Here is a 12,861-nt window from a genome sequence, read left to right as displayed (position 1 = left end):
TGTCCTCAGCCATCATGTTTCCAAGCTACAGGTTCACGGTATGTGGAGCTATTCATTGTAGGGGATGTGCTCGACATCACTGCCCTCTAGTTCGCTGGCTCTTTTCCAGTTCTGCCACTGACAAAGTGGAGAAGCAGGTTGTTTTTGTTTCCTCAGTATGCAGATTGATGTTTCACTCTGCTTTCTTGCCATCTAAATTATACACTCTCCAGTCATAAATAAGCCTTCCTGTGATATCTAAGAAAAATAAATTCTAATCATAGTAGACACCTGAAAGGTAGCATACTTGTTTGCCAGAAAGCTATACAGACATCCGAAAGCAATGGGTTTTGGTTTTTTTTGTGTTGAAACACTGTTGAGTTTATTTCAGTGCATAACAATGACAACTGCTGCACTACCAGCACAGAACAAACTGCTCCAAAGGCTCTTCCAGGTGCTGGGGTGCAATGTTGATTGTTACTCTAAAACTGCTGCCTGTAGTTGATGATGAAATGCAATGGGTTGATTGACTGATTAACTGCCTTTCCTGGAAGTGAATTTAACTTGAACAGCAAGAAGGTTTGTTTTACTCTGGTTTTACCCTGTAGAATATCTTGAGACCCTAAAATACCAAAGGTATTATGCTCTCTGTTAAATACGCTTTCATTCAGTGGGTTAAATGCTTGTGACTCTATATAGTTATTCTATATAGCCTTCTGGGAACAGGCTGTAGTTTTACTGCTAGGTCTGTCAGCTCCTATTATCAGCAGTGTTTTATAAAATTGTTCCTGGTAGAAGAGAAAAGGTGTTGGAAATTACACCATCACTTGGACACAAAAGTAAGTTAATACATGAGATATCCTGTTGGCTGTGGGTGCAGTGTTTATGTGCCAAAAGCTATTTGCTATATATATGTACAACCATCTAAAATGGCTTGATTTTGCCATGCTTCCATTATTCTCCAAATGATTAGGACATTTTTTTTTTTCTGTCCTGGTATTTATTTCACTTTTTTAGCAGAGATTCAAGAGAAATTTATAAAGCCAATGTGGTTCCAGTTTTTTCTTATAGGAATATTGTCACCTGGTGCTTCCTTGTTCTCCCAGACTTTTAAGATATTTATTTATTTTTTAAATTGTGCAATAGGCTAATTTACTAATTAGTACTGTGTTAATATATCTGGTTAGGTTTTCCAGGAAGTCCTCTGCCTCTTTAGGTTTTTTATCTTTGTTGCTTCATCTTGAGTGGAGTAACTTAAATCACCCAAGAAGCTGATTTCACTTGCTATTTCTTCTATTCTGTGCTTGCTGATTGACACGCTTTACTTTCTTTTTCCTATGGCAGATGCGAAAGCACTTTCTTTAGCCTTGTCAACTAACGGGATCTCCTTTCTAGTGAGAATCTCTCATCAGTTTGTCTTATGTTTTGATGCCACACCAGTTCCTAAAATGTAATGTTTGTTCATTCGTTTTTAATTCCCTTCCCTACTTTTATTGTTTGAAAGTCATAGAAGTCTAATCTCATGCCTTGACTCCAGAGTCCAGTGGAATTCCTCAGGCTTATTACAGATTATTAATTTACTGAATTGAAGAGAGCAAACTTGCTTTCTTGCATGATGTGAATCTGCTTCTTAAACTCAGCGTGACTCTTAAGGGATGCACGCAACCTTGCTGATCCAGAGTGGATGTTTCAGACTCTGGTGGAACTTGTTCTTCCCTGCAGACAAGATCAGCTGAACTTGGACATTTGGCTGCTTCTATGGTAACAGGTCCAAGTGCTGGCGAGATGACTGCATTTATTTTGCTAATTGTGGTTCTTCATAAGCACTAGAATCCTAAGGCTGACCTGCAAAATGAATCTCTGTCACTTTCCAGAGAAAATGTTGTTGATGGTTCTGGGGGCGGAGGGGGGAGAAGCAATGGTTGTCAATTCTCTTGGAAGTCTCTTAATGGAAGCTGCTGGTATTGCAGTGCCTACAGCACTCTTCAAATAAGATGGCTTCTTGTGCTAGGGCAAAATGACAGCTCTTGGAACTAACCTAACCAAGTCATTAATTTTCCAAGGGAGTAGGAAAGATGGGAGATATTTGATTGTTGCTATTGGGAAGAACAAGGTCAGCTCTCTTCGGAGTCTGTTTTCTGAGCCTGGACAATCCCAAGAGGTTGTCTGTTCTCTGAATCTTGTTCACTCTTGGTCATTCAGCCCAGGTTTGCTGATCCTTGTGGTTTACCATGGGACCTATACTGGCCAGTCTTGGTTTTGGAAAAAGAGTAATGAAACTGGGGCTTGCAGCTCGCTATTTCTAATGAGAAATGGGGAGTGGTTCTGAAAGAGCATCATGGCTGAATGTGTGCCTTCTATGTTTCCCTTGGGATGCACTTGTATATTTAATGTACGTGTGTCCAGTGACTTATGCCAAAGACCTTTTCTAAGTGAAACAAATAAACTCTTTGTGTTATGTTCAGGTAATTTGTTCACTGGTGTTGTTTTTAACCTCTCAACTCCACTTCCTAGATTGTTGGGATTTTTTAATCTGTTTGTGAAGAACCTGTACTTTCTAGATTAGAGTAGGTTTCTGCATAACACATGAACATCTTTGGCCAATGCTATGTTTCTTAACAGATGTGGGGAATTCAGCTGCCCACACAAGTACAGTGTCCTCTGGTTCTGACTATCTTGAGAGAGGCGCTACATCATTGGAGCAGGCTGTAGCAGATGTCCACTTCAATTTCTCTTTGATGTTATTTTTCATTACCACTCTCTTTGCAGCTGAACTATGTCTTGCTGCAGCTGTAAATGCATATGACGAAGTGCTACCTCTATTTTCCTTTCCATCTTTCCTATATAATTTGTACCCATCAGTAATGACATTTCACTTATGAAACAGAATCCCTCTGCTACATTTCAGGTTTACCTGGTACAGTACAATCCTTGACATTTAAGTAACTCCACAGCTCGTTTCCCACACTCCCTTTGTTTGGGTATACAAAAGCCTTTTTTAAAACTCCTGACCATGTTTCAGAATAAATCCAGTCTCCATTTTACTTCTGGGCATTATGGTACATGAAAATGTATTTATAGTAAACATAATCTTTTTCTTTCTTCCTGTGTTTAAAGTCCACATAGCAATTGCATCCTTACCGTTTAAGAGGAGTCTGTCTAATCCAAGTTCATTTCACAGGCTCCAGTATTAACAATACCATCACTTTGTGTCTTTTCTTTTCCTGTACTTAACTTAGGGAGGTTTTCCAAGAAACTAAGATAAATGTACTTCATCTTTAATATTACTATTTATTATTTACTTCTTTCTTGTTTCCTGACACTTTTGTTCATGCTCTTTCAAAATCAGGGAACAGTCCAGGAATTAGTGACCTCTTTGTGTCACCTAGACCTTGTGTCCCCCATCCTTATGGGAAAGTTAGGAAATTTGCAAATTTGGGAATCCTCATAAACAAGAAAAGCTTATGAAAAGCACAAACAACAGTAGGAGCCCTCTCAGGAGAGAAACCTAAGGATGTGGCATGTAGCAGAACTGACAGATGTTTACCTAACTCTTGTCACAACACTAACTGATTTCTGCTGCAAGTCTGAATGTGCATACCTGGGGAGTGAGGATGTAGAAAACCACACCTTAATATATAGTGTTTCAGCTTCTCCAGTCTCACTCATAATGTGGGCAAATTTGCCATGCTTTTCAACACGACATGAAAGTAAGGAAAAATAGCTGAGAAGCATCTGCATAGGAACCTAGGGCAGAATTGCTGGTGTATCCTAAATTCATAACGTGATCTGCCAATGTCAAAAGTTTTTGAGATGTTTCTAACTCTGTTTCTCTCTCCATTTTCAGTCTGTCTAGCTGCGATACCAGCTCCTGCCTTTTCATCTGCCTTGTCAGGTTTTGTTTTCTTTTTCTAAAATATTAGATATGTCACCTTGTAGGAGAACTGTGAGCATGAAACAGCCCTTCTCTTGCTTTCTACCTGAGATAGGCAACTTCCAGGTGATAGGGTGTGCTGAAAGACAAGACTTAATGACAGTGGATATGTGAAATCGTTGCTTGTATTTTCCTGGTTATGTGTGGAATTTGTGCAGGAAAGCTGATGGGAGCATAGAACCAAACTAAAACATGAATAACGAGGAACGTAGTCATTACAGAGGGCTGAAACATAGAATATAAAAACGAGAGCTGATTTTAATGCAAATGCGTATAGTACCACAGGCAAGCAACAGGGAAGTCAGGTCAAGGATACTTTCTAAGTATTGTCTGTATTCAAGGGTCTTTTGCCTTTTTGATTTCTTTAAAGCAAAAAAAAAAAAAAAAAAGCTTCTGCTGAATAGTGAATTTTATTTCATCTGTGCAAGTGAAAAAAGTACGTTGTGCCAGTGCACTGTGGCCAGATCAGCATTTTGCATGAGTTTGGGGGTGGATTTGGCACATGCACACTGTGGGCTGAATAAACACCGTGTTTCTTCAGCTTTTTGATTTACCAATCTGGACTGGCTGTTACAGAAAGAATACTGCTTTCTGCAATCTGACCAATACACAGGATTGAGCACTAATATCAAGGCTGTCTAGCCTCTGTCTGTGGCAGGTGTAGTGCCTTTTTACTGTATCCAAAACAGTACTCTCAAATCAGGGCCTGAGACGTAAATTAAATAAATATGGCAACATGAGGTGACAAAGGAATAGGAATGCTTCAGCAAGACGTGCATGTATTGCTCTGATACAGCAATACAGCTGGTGGTACACATCAGTTTGAGCATGCCCTGCATTAGCTACACAATGATGTAAGATGGAGTATGGGGAAAAAAATGAGCACATGAAAACAGATTGCTTACTCTAGAGCTGGATCCTATACCATAAAAACTAAAGCTACGTGTTGCATGCCAACAGAGTGTGTGGGATAGGAATGTCAGTTGTATTCTACTATGCAGTGACAGCAGCCCAGGTCTGGCTTTTTGCACAGTTGGGACTGTGAAGAAAATGAATTGTATACCTGAATACTTACACAGGCAGACCCTTGCATCCGAGGTTTCCCCTTGAACGTAAAAAAACGTGTAAGTGGTGCTGCTTGTTTATGAGGAACAGAATCATACTTGCCTCATCTTGCATTGTCTGTGACCATGGTGCTTAAGAAATGCAGGGGCTGTTTTACTGCTGTGCTCTTGCTTTTCTATAACTTCAGTAGCAGGGGAAGTAATAAGGCACTTTGAGGTAGATGGGCTCCAGCTTCTCTGAAGAGGACACTTCCACAAACAAAAATGATTAAAAGGAATAGCTATCTCTCTGAGAAATTACAATGTATTTGGTGAAACTGAGTAAAATCCCAAGGCACAGATGCTAGACAACCTTGGGAAAAGGGCATTTACTTCAAGTGTTTGAAAAGAAAAGCTATTTAAACTTTGAAAGAGCTATTGGTTTTATTGTTGCAATATTTATGATCCTCTCTTTATAGGTCATGCAACCATTTCCTTAGTTATCCTTAATCTCCTACCAGAAATTCTTTCCCTTGGCTGGCAGCCCCCTTGAGCGGAGCACTTGCACTACAGAAATGGAAAATAGCAAATATAAACCAAGTGGGATCATTTTTAGCTGTCTTGCTAAGTGTGTAACACATAAGTTCTTCTGATTTAGCACGGCCATTAGTGACATTTTGCTGCTTCTGAAAGGAAGAAAATGGCTCTGTTTAGTGTCCTGAGGTATAACTGTGGTAATCATGGATGTTAGAAATGGAAAAGGCTGCTAGGTCGTCTGGGTCATTGCCCTAGTGCAATGCAAGACAATTCACCAGCCTATCTTTCTAGGATTTTGTTATTCTACCATTTGTTTGAAATTCTCCTTCACAGCCTAATAAATCTCATAGAAAGGTAGTTAAAATAACTTCTTGGAGAGGTATGAAAGACAGAAATCCTTGCAGGCATTGCGCTGAAATAAAGACCTGTTTCCTGGTTTATCCAAGCATCTGCCATTGCCCTTTCACAATGAAGACACTGCAATATATTCACTTCCTTTGTTCGGTATTTATGACTACAACATTTCAATAAATCAAAACTTTTCTGGAAGGAAAAGTTAAAGCGGTCTCCACTGGTTTCTCACCAATTTCCAAACTGCTTTTAAACATATTAATTAACTTACAGAACCAAAGTTATACTTCAGCAAATCTGGATTAATTTCGCTGCACCCACTGGGGTTATGCTGGATGAATGCTGGAGATCCTGACAGCACAGTATAACCAACAGCTTCCATTTTGCATCCAAGGAGACAAACTCAGAAGAACAAAGACAGAGACAGACAAGCACAGGCGCCAGCCACAGATGCTGTACCCTGCAGCCAAAAGGAGGATGTTGTTTCAGGCAGGCTCCATCTTGTTTCAAAGTCTCCCATGTAGCGCTTGGTATAAGTAATTGGGAATTCACTTGTGCATAGCAGTGTTGCTCACATGAGGAAACCCTTGAAAATGCTGTAGGTCTTTGCATTGAATACTGCTTCAAAAGAAAGTGCGGCAGTAGAAGGATTTGGGAGTTGGACTCTCGATAAACACAAACATCTTCTTGAACACAGCCCTGGTCTGGAACACCTTGTTAGGAGTAGCTTTAATGTGTATTTTCATTGCTCTTTGTGCTATGGTTAGCAAGAACCAAAGTGGAAGCAAGACCGTAAGGAAGAATTGCTGCCAGGGCTGGTTTAAGCTCTGCAAGGTTCTCAGTGACAGAAAGTAAGCCAGCAGCAGCAGCAATCAAGTACAGTCCAAGCAGCAGAAACAAATAGTAGAACTGAGCTGCTCAGGGCTCTTGAGAGGGAACATGCTTTCTTTAGCACAGTTAGTGAATCCACAACAGCAACCACAGAACATCTCGCTCTCTTCAGGGGAAAGAAAGAAAGAAAGAAAAACCCAACAAACTTTTGACTTTCTTCTAGTTGTCTGGGAGCTTAGTGCAGGATTAAAAGGAAAGTCCTGGGGTTTTTGCTTGCTTTTTCACATGTGTGGGGGAGAACATGCTGTTTTGCAAATGGTTGTTAGCTCGTGATGAAATCCACTAGAACATCCTCATCATCATTCCTTCCCTGTGCAAAAAGAAAATAACCCAGTGGGCCAAATGTATGTTAGCCCCTGAGCAATTAAGTCTTCCTCAGTTTCTGCTTGTGTGTGATTAACTGGTGGTTTTGAAGAGATCATCTGCTACCAAGAGGTCCTGTGATTGCTCTCAGGAGTCAGCCTGTGGTCTTTACACATGCAGCCCCACCCCGAGCTCCCAACAGCAGCTCAGCTACAGGGAAGCTGCTGGCAGGCTTCCATCAAGGGGGTGACACAAAGCTGTACTTGTGAACCTGGATTTAACTTTGCTGCCAACCATTGCAGAAGACGGGCTGGGACAGTGTGTGAGTCACAGGGTTTGTAAGCAGTTAGATTTGAGTATTAAAGAACAAACAGACAGGCCCACCCAGCTTTGCTGTTCTCTCTTCCAGAAACCGCTGGAGGCCAAGTCATGGAAACGGGCTGCTGCTGGTCTGTTTCCCTGTGCAGCTCTTCCTGCTGTCACCACTGTCATCATCCCTCCGTTCTCTGTGCAGCCCTTTCTTTGGGATCCTTGCTAGGGCCTCCCTGTAGCTGATGCAAGGGTAAGGAGGAGACTGTGGCCAGGAAAGGTGAGAGCTAGGAAAGGCTGTGTGTGCTCATGTGCCCATATATCTGCGCAAGTGAGATGAAGTAGACCTTCTGTGTGCAGCCCTGGATCCAAGAAACCTTCCATGCAGCTTCCCACTCCTTAGCACTCCTTTGTAAATCTTTTTTTACTGGTCCTAAGGTTGTGCAGTCTTGCAGTTGTTTTCCTCCTCCAGCTTTCTTTCTTATGCTCTCTTCCTGCACTATTCTCACTTTCTGTCCTCAGGTTCTACTGTAATTGACTCCAGTTCCTCTGCAGGTGGCAGTAAGCAGTCTTGTTACATACTTTTTTAAAAATAAAAATGCAGATGTTATGCTTCCCCTCAAACACCACTTTAGAGAAATTGTGGACAAAAAGAAGCCTGGGAAAGGAGCAATAGTGTAACCACCATCCAACATGAGGGAGAGTTTAAGCAGTTCAACTGTAGCTCTAACTCCCCGATTATGACAATTTTTGTGGGTTCTCTCTCCATCTCCCTCCTCAGTCTGCCTGAAGGAGGCATGATTTTCCACACCAGCAAAGGAAACAGATGTTTCCATGTCCAGGTTTCCTGCCCTTCAGTCTGAACTCTTTTGCCCCATTCTCCAGTTACACTTCACCCTGTTTGCCAGACCCTGCTCACTGTCTTATCACGCATTCTTCTTGCAGAGTATCACTGCTGCTCGCAGTCTGCACCCAGCTCACCAGACCAAAGAAGCTTAACTACTCCACCTGTAGTACTGCTCTCAGTCCTTCTGACAGGTGTGGACAGCAGTGCACCTTTTCACAGACAACAGTGTTGCTTCCGCAGATTAAAGCAAAATGGCAGCCATTCTGCTTGCATTGATCTCCTTCATAATAAAGGATAATGAGAGACCTTTTGAATAAGAGGAAAAAGACCAAGTTAAAATAAAAATTAAACAATGTACCCAATTAATTAGAATCACTGCAAAGCCTTGGAAAGCTGCCATCTTAAATTACTACACAGCTACAACTTCCAGAAAAAAAAAAAAAAAGTAATAATTGGGAGGAAAAAATTACATATTCCTGTTATCTTAGTAGGAGTTTGAAATAGACAAGACAGGTGGGAGCTTTTCCGGCAACAGCATTAGTCCTGCATGTGTGATATTACCAGATATGCACAGCTTCCTCATTCCCTGCTTGCAAGGGCACATATATATTTCGGTTCCTGAGGAATAGAGGGGATGGGAGGTTTGTGTCCCAGTCCTCTGCTTTTTCCAAGCCTGATTATTCTATTGCAATGGAGCTGGGTGACATAAAAAAGTACACGAATGAGTGCTGCATGTGAAAGTGTGGCTGCCCTGGAAGCAATGGAAACTCCAGTGTACCCTTAAACTTTGGAAAGTGAAAGGAGAGAGCGCCTTTAGCAGTTACGCTATGTCTCAATGTAAAATTCTAACGCTGTCCTGATGATGAAGGTGGAGCTGTGACAATAAAATGCTGTAATTGCTTTCACATACCTATACTTTAGTTTTGTTTAGGTTCAGCTAAAGGTGACTCAAACTGTTGTGTATAAGTTCCTGCTGCTGTTGAGTATCATCTCTGACCAAGTTGGTGAAATGAGGAGGTGAAAAGGTAAATAAAATCTTGCCTGAAGAGCTGCACGACCTCTGGCCTCAGCACAGCTGCCAATAACTTTTATGTGCACACTGCTTCATTTTCAGAACTGGAAGCACAAAGCAGACATCTTCCTCTGCCAGCATAGCAGGAAAAAAAAAAAAGAAAAAAAAAAAAGTGGGTAGAAAAAAGGCTGGGTAAAGGAATACAATATTATTCAAAACATTTTCCTAATTGCCCTTTTTTTCTATTAAAAAACTCCACATGTTAATATTGTTTTGCTGAAAATTGCGATATTTAAATAGCTTCAAATAGCGTTAACGAAGCATTGTTTTAGTTTTGCCTCCAGGAAAAAAAGACAAAACAAAATACTGTAATAAACTGTTCTCCGTTTAAGAACAGCTGCCATCAAATTGGTAATATTTTCCCTTTAGCTGTGGGCTGACAAACTTCTCTTTTTTCCCCTTTTCCTTTCAACAGAACTATGTGAGCATGGCAGCACAAGTTGAAAATTCTGCAAAGCATTTTGCCTAGGACATTCATAAACTGTTCTTGTAACTATTGCAACTGCATGTCTTTCATGGATACGGCACATGAAAATAAGTCATGTCAAAATAAGCTTATTGTGTTGACTACAGTTACGGATGTAGACATGTCTGAGATTTAAAACTCAGATCCTTGAATGCTAGGGGTTTTAAAGATATTTTTTTGGGGGGGGGGGGGGGTTGGCTTGCAAAGCAGGAATGTTAGCATTAATCACCTGGCCAGTGTACAAGTTCAGAAATTACATTTGACATATCTCCCTCATTTTCTCCTGCTTTCATTTAATTCGTATTCATTACCTCTGGTTTTTCTTTAAGTTGCTCATTTGTGCTTTTTCTTTGTTGTTATAGAAGACCTAGGAAAGAAAAAGAAAAAAATTGAAGTCTTCTCTATTTTAAATACAAATCTTTTCTTCCTATCTCCATTTTTATAGCTCCCAGGCACATGAAGTCTTACTTCCTCTGTCTCTTGCTTTCTCCCTGGAAATCTATGTGAAGGATGCATGAGAATAGTTGGGAAATCTTGCCAATCACCTGACAGAACAGGAAATGCTGAATCCTTCACAAACGTGTTTTCTGAAAGTAGTAATTAGGACAAATACTTTTAAATAAGGATAATCGGTATTTTTTAAAGTACCCCAATATTTCCAAATATTAATGTTTTATTCCTTTGATACTTTGATGCCATGTGCCTGCTGAATCTGCACCGGAACTTTCTAGGAAAAGGATAGAACAAAATGCAGCTTCCAACAGAAAGAAGCAAGAGAATAACCTAATCAGCCTGTCTTCATATGTAACAAGAAACATAAATTCTTTTATTACTTTTTCACAAATCATCATTTTAACAACAGCCATCTTTTTTTCCCAATGCTGGCTGCTATTCAGCTGTTGATAAAGCACAGCATTAGATCATATTTGCAATGCCACATTACATACCAAAACACCTAAAAATAATGCTTGGTAAAGATCATCACGTACGCTTTGCTGTGGCTTCCCAAAAGGCAACCTGTCTCTACTTGCTGCACAAATAACCACTTAGGTACTTTCTGTGCCCACTACATAGCTGTGGCTTAAAGGATCTGAAGCAGGAAAAGGACAGGCTTAGCAATAACTGTTTTTCAATGCCAACAGCTTCTGGTGACCGTAACCAGAGTTCATTCAGATACACTAATTTAAAAAAGCTAGCAAACCTCTAAAAAAGGAGGTTATGGCGCTGTTGGAAATAATAAACCACTGTCGGGTCTAAGAAAACCTAACTTCCAACTCAGATTTCAAGGCTGCTTCTAGCGTTTTATCCCCACTCTGTTTGATGCAGCATTATTTGTCCCTGGTATAATGAGGAAATTTGATTTTTAAAGAGATGAGGCCATGTATTTTCACAACGTAAGAAGCAACAGTGGAATTGACCCAAGTGCTGAAGCACGTGTCTCCCTCAGGGCTCAGTCGCTGTGAGGTTTTATACTTTGTGAGCCTTGTGACATGGTCCCAAAGGCAGAAGCATGTCCACACACCATCAAACCTGTTCCCCTGCGCTTCCCTAGCATCGCATACCGACCACAGGAGAAAGCTCTTCCTGAAGCCCTCACCCCAAAGCAGCCAAAGCTCTCCCAGCACCTGGCAATGCACCACAGCAGTAGCGTAACACTGACATCCAGTGGATGAAAAAATGCAGTCTCACTAGCTAACTCTGTCCCACTTCTGGACAGAAACACAAATGGCAGAAGCGTGAAAAGATAGCAAGGACAATTTTCTTCTTACACATTAGGACTTTTTGAGAGCCGGGAACTAGCAAAGGAGCTGAGATTCCCCAAAATCCATGTGTGAATCTGCGTGGGACCTGCTGAACCATCCATCCAACAAAACCTGCTTGCTTTCTACCGCGTGAAACTACGGGGGCAATTGCAGCGTGGCACCTCTTGCTCTACTGACATGAATGTTTCTGGTTTCCTAGGCTTATACAAAATGTGCTATGTATGTTGTTTCCTTCTGCACACTCCAAGAAAAACAAACAAACAAACCAAAAAACCAACGAAAAACTGGCTTTTCCAAGGCTTTTCCCTCAGTAGCCACACGATCAGGTCGGTATCGTTGCATCTCGTTTGTTTTTTGGCACCAAAACTCCATTTTCAGCTGCTGCAGTGCTGTAACAGGATTCTCCTGAGGAGACCAAGGGGAAACACGGCACTGGCACACAGGCCTGGGTGAAACCGGGAGGTGACAGCCACTGTGCTAACAGCAGTCCTCAGCAATACCAGAGAACAAGAAGAGGGTGGAAATGAGGTGCACACCTCCATTTTCTCTCCCTCTCAAACGCCTCTGTGATCACAGAAGAAGCCCGAGCTGGAAGGGACCCACGGAGACCACGTCATCCAACACCAACCCCCATGTCTGAGTGTTGATGACCCCAGATCCCCTCAGAGCACTCCTTCCTCTGTTTTTGCTCGTCTCCTCCTCAGCTTTTCTCGACCCCACAGCCCCCGTTTCCCTTCAGCCCACCGTGTGGAACAGCGGTGCCGCCAACCACGCTCTTAGGGAGCGCCTCACACAACCCTTCCCCCCACACCAACGGTCGCCAGCCCCGTCACGTGCGCAAATGCAGGAGCCACGTGACGCCCCCGCCGCCTCACGCGGCCCGTCACCGCCTTCCCCCCCGCCGCCGAGAGACAGTGCAGGGATTGACAGTTGACTCAACCAATCATAGGGAGGAGAACGCCCCCTCCCGCCCACGCCTGAGCGGCTGTCAGTTGGCTGCGGCGGAGTCGCCGCGCACCAATGGACTGGCGAGTAGTGCGACTGACATCCTCCCCGCCCAATCGCTGTGTGGGAAGGGCGGGCAAGAAGCAAATGTCGTTGCAGACGGGAGGAATGTGGCGTTGTTGCCGCCTGGCATTACGAGACGGCGGTGGCCGCGGTCCTCCTCATTACCGCGTGTGCCCGTCTCCTCCATTGGGCAGAGAAAGGAGGCACGCTGGTGCAGCCTTCCCTCCCACCTCGTTTCCAGCGCTGCCGCCGAGGGCCGCGGCTCGATGGGCGGGCCTCTGCGTGTTACGGTGTGACGAGCACATCCCTTCACCAATTGCGTGCGAGGGCGCAACCCACCGGCCAATCCGTAGCGTGC

General features: G+C 42.6%; 1 long non-coding RNA gene across 10 annotated transcripts; it reads right to left on the bottom strand.

The window, feature by feature from the left end:
* Positions 1–6,350: 6,350 nt before the first annotated feature.
* Positions 6,351–12,836, bottom strand: LOC116233375 (uncharacterized). Of its 10 annotated transcripts, none has more exons than XR_016467260.1 (5): positions 12,032–12,836; positions 10,201–10,319; positions 10,044–10,099; positions 9,236–9,337; positions 6,351–8,500 (listed from the first exon to the last, which is right to left on the bottom strand). It is a non-coding gene; the product is annotated as an uncharacterized LOC116233375 (long non-coding RNA). The 10 variants fall into 10 exon arrangements; XR_016467280.1 differs by having other exon boundaries at positions 12,240–12,836; XR_016467254.1 differs by having other exon boundaries at positions 9,105–9,337; positions 12,669–12,836.
* Between the last annotated feature and the right edge of the window lie 25 nt (positions 12,837–12,861).

The sequence above is a fragment of the Phasianus colchicus genome, chromosome 1, assembly GCF_987193195.1.
Source record: "Phasianus colchicus chromosome 1, bPhaCol1.hap1.1, whole genome shotgun sequence".
In the NCBI taxonomy this organism is placed as follows: domain Eukaryota; kingdom Metazoa; phylum Chordata; class Aves; order Galliformes; family Phasianidae; genus Phasianus; species Phasianus colchicus.
The sequence above is the reverse complement of the archived record's forward strand: the minus strand, read 5'-3'. Positions and strand labels throughout refer to the sequence as shown.